This window comes from Octodon degus, unplaced genomic scaffold (assembly GCF_000260255.1).
Source record: "Octodon degus isolate 3935 unplaced genomic scaffold, OctDeg1.0 scaffold00081, whole genome shotgun sequence".
Classification (NCBI taxonomy): domain Eukaryota; kingdom Metazoa; phylum Chordata; class Mammalia; order Rodentia; family Octodontidae; genus Octodon; species Octodon degus.
The window spans coordinates 1,420,472-1,426,780 of NW_004524657.1; the positions used below are offsets into that span (position 1 = coordinate 1,420,472).

Here is a 6,309-nt window from a genome sequence, read left to right on the forward strand (position 1 = left end):
ATTCTGAGACGGGAAGTGGAGGGTGAATAGGTCACGGCTCTGTTTTTTTTTTTTTTTTTTTTTTTAGCTAACTTTTCCTTTTTTTGCTATCTGTTCATTCTCATCAGTCTTCTGCTTCTTGGTATCCACGTCGTCGTCCTCAGCTACCCGGTTGCCTATAGCTGCCTCTTCTCCTCCTCCTCGTCTCCGTCCTCTTCCTCACCATCGCCTTCTTCCTCCTCCTCCTCGCCTACCTCGTTGTCGGCCTCCTGCTCGCCATTCTCTTTAGCGTTCCCATTGGCGGGGGCGTCTCTGCTGTTCTCCGTCTCCTCCATGACCTCCTTCTTCTCCTTCAAGTCCTTGGTGGTGATCTCGGAGCTGGTGTCCACGGCAGCGTCTGACATGGTGGGGCACGCTGGTGGTTCGGTGCAGCGGGTGAAAAAGCGAGAGTTCCAGGACTCTGGTGAGACAGCTGCAATACACCGCAGAGGCGCTCTGCAGAGGTGGCTGCAGCGAGCAGGAAGCCGGTCCGGGAACAGGGCAAAGATGGCTTTTCAGAGAGGCCAGTGGGGCAATCCCTTGATTTTATTGTGTAATGAAGCATAAGGTTTGACTTACCCTTAAAGATTTTCTTACCTTCACTATAACCACAGAACTTTTATCTTGGGTACGTTTCCTCATGTAAAAACAGTATTCTTTGGTCTCTGCCATGCCATCCACTTGTCATATGAGATAAATACTATTAATTTATGTGACTATGGTTTCAGACTATCTGGATAAAAATACTAATGAATAAATATTTTCTATTTCCTTTACTTTTCTTTTTTCCTTGGAGATACTGGTACCAAATGCAGGAACTTTGCACTGAGCTACCTCATCAGCCCTTTACAATGCTTATCTTTCCAGGTGTGATATCACATGTTTGTGGGAGGCTGAGGAAGGAGGACTGCAAGATGAAGTCAGTGTGGGAAATTTAGCAACACCTGAAATGTAAAATTTAAGGAGGTAGGGTACTGAGGAGGTTTAGTGTAAAGGCCCAGGGTTCATTTCCCAGTACCACAAGAAAAAAAAAAAAAAAGAATAAAATTTTTATCTTAAGATATGGTTTTAGGGCCAGTGAGATAGCTCAGCAAACTAAGTGCATGCTTAGGTAAGTGTAGGGATGGGCTTTGATCCTTGGCACCACATGACTCGCCAGCCATGGAGCCTGGGTGTGGTGGTGGTGCATGCCTGTAATCCTAGTGCTGGGAGGCTTCAAAATGAGAATCACTATGAATCTGAGGTGCGTAGTAAGACCTTGCAGAAAATGCATTAAAAAAAAAAAAAAAAAAAAGGACAGGATTTCACTACACTATTCCAGACATCTCTAGAGAATTTTGTATCACAAAAATCAGCTTCTTATCTCTCTCTCCTGCTGATATGTGATATGTAAGTTCCACAAGATCAAGAACTTATTTGTTTTTCTTTTCTCTCCTAAGCTAATTTTTTTCTTTCCTTTTTTTTTTTGGGGGGGGTACTAGGTGTCAAACCTGAAACCTTGTGCTTGCTAGGCAGGTGTTTATGCCATGGAGCTATCTACCTAGCTAATTTCATTTTTTAAAATTGTTTATTGGTACATTTTAGGTATAATGATATTATAAGCAATTTATACCTGTATATGATATAACTTGATTCTTTCAACCCATCTTATTTGCAAAAGCTTTGTTTCTATTTTTTCTTCTGTTCTCATCTTTTCCCTTCCTTCCTTCCCCTCTCCCTCTTCCTTAGTTCCCCTTCTTATTTGAACATTTTTTTCTATTTCACAATATCCATTATATATCTTGATCCTTATTTACACTTCCATTTTCTTACGCCAAAGAAATATGTCTGATTTATTTCACTTAAGAGTATAGTTATAAAGTTCAACATACCAATACTTGATGAAAAATACCTGTTCCATATTATGCCTAAGATGTTTGATATGCAGACAGATAGTGAGGTTAAGCTTAACAGCCTAAGTTGTATGGTAATAACAATAAGCTTGTCTTCTGGATGGTTAACAACCTAAGTTTGCAGACCAAAATTAGAGAAAAAAGAGGGCCGCAAGGAAAGCCAACATTTTGGTCCTAGCCTTCTAAGGTCAATTAAGACTCATGACATATGAGAACTTGTACTCTAATGTCATGTAACTCAGTAATGTCCCAAATTTTCTGATCAAGGAGATTATGGGGCCAAAGAGGAAAGTGATCGATGATGTAGAGTGTGCCTAAGGAGAGTCACATGGAGAGAAAACATTCTCTCAGGCTTTCACAGAGAGCACACTGGCCAAGCAATGGCTGTGACTCATCCACATGGCTGCACTGATAAAGGTTCTACAATCTGAGGTACAGGATCTCAGGATAAATCCTGAGGGGATTTCACGGAGCTTATCAGACCCAAAAGCTACAACTCTTGTTGCATAGGTCCTGTTTTACCTTGGCCTTAACCATCCAGCAGAAAAGTACAAAAACAAAATATAAGAAGCAAAGCCATGCTGTTATGTTGAGCTGTAGGGGACTCAGGTCAACAATTTCTGACATTGCCAGTCAAGCTGAAGACCCAATACTATTATGGGCTACTGAACTTTTTTAGAATATTTTGCTGAGTTTGCACACCTATAATATTCAAATAATGGAATTAAACAAAAAAAGGGGATACAGATGAATGTCCCTTTTGTATCTGTGTATTCAAAGTGGTTAGGATAGATATATAGTTACATTCTCTTAATGAATAGAGTGATTTGTTCTAATGGTGTTTGTAAGTAGGATATCATGTCCGCATCTTGTACAGCAATTAACCACTAGGAAGAATGTATGCAATGTGTTAATTATTGAAACTATCCGGGGCCGGGGAGATGGCTCAGTAGGATAAGCGCTTGACTGGCAAACGTAAGAATCTGAGTTCAATCCCCGGTTCCGCAAAAAAAAAAAAATCCCTCACCCCCAAGAAAGCTTCCTGTGATTTCTCAGGGCGGTAAATCCCCTAATTAAAAAAAAAAAAAAAAAAAAAGTGGCCCTTTAAAAAAAAAAAAAGAAAAAGGCAGCAGATAGTTTCTTCTAGACAGTTCACAGATCTGATCCATCCTGGGGCAGCATCAACCATGCCCTGTGCCACCTCCTGGGCCAGATGGAGGGAGGGGTGACCTTCATTACACTGGGGTGCGAGTGAAATGGTGGGAAAAGAGTGGAGCCGCTTACTGCATCCCCCCCCCCAGCATTTCTCTTCTCAAAATACCTTCATTTTTATATTGTGGATGAGACAAGATAGGTTAAATTACTTATCCAAGGTCACACATGTAGGAATTGATGAAGATGTGCACCTGTGTCTGGGTCTGATTGATTTTCAAGTTCTTTTTCCATTTCTGTACTCATAACATTTTCTTGAACTTAACTGTAGGTAGTTGTTTATGTGTTATGAGAATAAAGACCATTTAAAAGTAAGGGTTGTAAGACTGCCCTTTTGAATGTACTTAAAGAAAGAGACCCATCTTAGTTGCATTTCTTGTCATTGAGACAATATACCCAACACCCAAAGTTAGAGGGGTAAAGCTTTACTTGGCTCACAGTTTGTGGATTCTGTTCATAGTCTGCTGTCTCGAAGGTAGCATGGTGTGGCCTCATAGAAGAGAAGCCTTCATGGTGGGCAGAAGGCAGCAAAGCTACAAGGGGCCTTCTCAGCATCTTTCTGCTCCTTCTATCTTGTATCAAAGGCTGCTGAGACAAGGGCAGTGTCAAATCAATCAGTAGACCACTGTAGTGATCACTGTTGTAGTGACCACTTTAGTGGTTAATACATTGTGTCAACTTGACTGGATGACTACAGGGGCATTCAGGCTGGTGGGGGTCCCATCCTGGGGCACAATTGGTTCTGCCCTAGGACGCAAGGGGCCATCCTGGGGCGTGGGATTTGTTCCTCCCTACAGCAGACCAGGGCCCGTCCTGGGGTGTGATTCATTCTGCCCTAGAACACAATGGACCCGCCCCAGAGTGACTCAGCACAAAGAGACCATATAAAGGGACTGAGGAACATTCGAAGTCCCACTTTGTCTGAGGAACTTCAGTCTTCACATTTGGCTTGGACTTCATTACCTGGCTTGCAGGGCAGACTCTTCGGCCTCCGGCTTGGATCCTTCACCTTCCATTGCAGACTCTTCAACGTCCACCGCATACTCTTCGATCTTCTGTCACAGATCCATTAGGTGATGAATTGAGACTTGCACGGAGCACTGCAGTGAGCTTCAGACCTTGTGACTGAATTACTTCCTCATCTGACTCTGTGGCTGACTGTCATAAGCCAATCTTGTAATTCCTTATACATTGTATATCTTGTGTTAATATTTGTTCCTTATATCTGTCCCTCTAAGTAAAACCCTGACCAATACAATCACCAAAAAAAAAAAAAAAAAAAGAAACTATCCTACCAATTTGATTTGAAACTGTTTCATTGCTATTTGTTTATCAATAAAACTATGGGAAAAAAGTAACAAAAATAAAAAATAAAAAGAGTATAGTTATAGGGGCCAGGGAGATGGCTCAGTGGAATAAGTGCTTCCCTGGCAAGCACAAGGGCCTGAGTTCAATCCCTGGTTCCGAGAAAAAAAAAGTATAATTATAAGGTGCATCCATTTTCTTAGAAATGTCTCATATATATTGCTCTTTATGACAGACTAGTATTCCACTGTTAAAACACACACATACACACACACACACACACACACACACACATCTTCTTTATCCATTAATCAGTTGATGGGCATTTGGGCTGTTTCCAATTCTTACCTATTACACACTGTGCTACTATAAACATGTGTATGCATATATCACTGTGGTATGAATCAGGTGGAAGCTCTAGTCCCAAGTTTTATGAGTTATTTCCACACTGATTTCTACACTTGTTGCACCAGTCTATTCTCCAACAAACAGTGAAGAAGGCTCACTTTTTCCCCACAGCTCCTCCAGCATTTGTTATTGGTTGACTACTTGAAGCTAGCCATTCTTTCTAGGGTGAGGAGGAATATCAGTGTTGCTTCAATTTGTGTTTCTCAAATAACCAGTGATGTTGAAATTTTGTCTTTTTTTTTCTACTTTTTTATCTGAGAAATGTCTATTCACTTCAGATGCCCATTTTTGTACTAAGTCATTGAATTTGAGGTATCTATCTTTTGGGGTTCTTTATATATTATAGATAATAGTCCTTTGTCTAAGGAATAGCTGGCAAACATTTTTTCCCACTCTGTGGGTTGTCTCTTCACTCTGTTGATGGTTTATATTGCTGTGCAAAAGCTAATAAGATGAGGTCCCAGCTGTTGATTGTTTATGATAGTTCCTGTATGACTGGAACTATTTTATTCACAGTCGTTCCCTACTTCAATGTCTTCAAGAGTTTTACCTATTCTTGATTTAATATTTACATCTTTATCCATCTTTATTTTAGAATAGTTCATGGTAAAATATAAATGTCTGATTTTAATTTCCAGCATGTATAAAGCCAGTTTTACAAGCATCATTTATTAAAGAGGCTATCTTTCTTCCAGTGAAAGTATTGGCTTCTTCCTTAAAGATAAGGTGGCTAAATATGTCTGGAGTTGTTTCTGGATCTTTTCACCTGTTCCATTGATTCTCATGTCTTCTTTTTTTCAAGGGCTTTATTTTATCCATTGCTATATTTCTGTCACTTAGGATATGACTGGTAGAGAGCAAGAGATCTGTTAATAATGGTTAAATGAATAAATATGTGAATAATTTCCTGGAAACAAAATAAATCTTTGACCTTGAAGGGAATGTAGGTAACCAAGGATGCTAAAGGGCAGAAGACTAACAAAGGTCAAATACCTATTATGAGAAGGGCAGGTATGAAATTCATCGTTCAAGTAATAGAAAAATATTTTTAAATTATGCAGAAAGAACATTTATGTGTGAGAGTGATGCCCATTGGTGAATCTAGTTATCTGAGTCAGGCATGCTAACAATCCTTAGTTACTTCCAAACAGACTCTAATTGTTGAAAAGAGTCTCAAAAAATGTTTCAAGGATGTCTAAACTCCCCACCTGGTTCCTCATTTCCCTGGGTTACTTGTGTAACAATGGCTTGCAAATTCTTTAATATCCATGGTATATCCTGTTCCAATTTGAAGAGCCACTTAGATTTGAGAATGCAAAGCCTTGATAAGAGAAAATGATACCAGACTTAGAAAAAGTTACCTAGCTTCAGGAAGAAATGATATAACAACAACAACAACAAAGGTCAGATCCAGCCTTAGTACATATTTGCACAATAAAGTCATTCATTTAATTATTTCCAGTGGGGGGATAAA

General features: G+C 39.8%; 1 pseudogene; it reads right to left on the minus strand.

The window, feature by feature from the left end:
- LOC101581826 overlaps positions 1-410 on the minus strand; it is a 590-nt pseudogene extending 180 nt beyond the window's left edge.
- Positions 411-6,309: the final 5,899 nt, after the last annotated feature.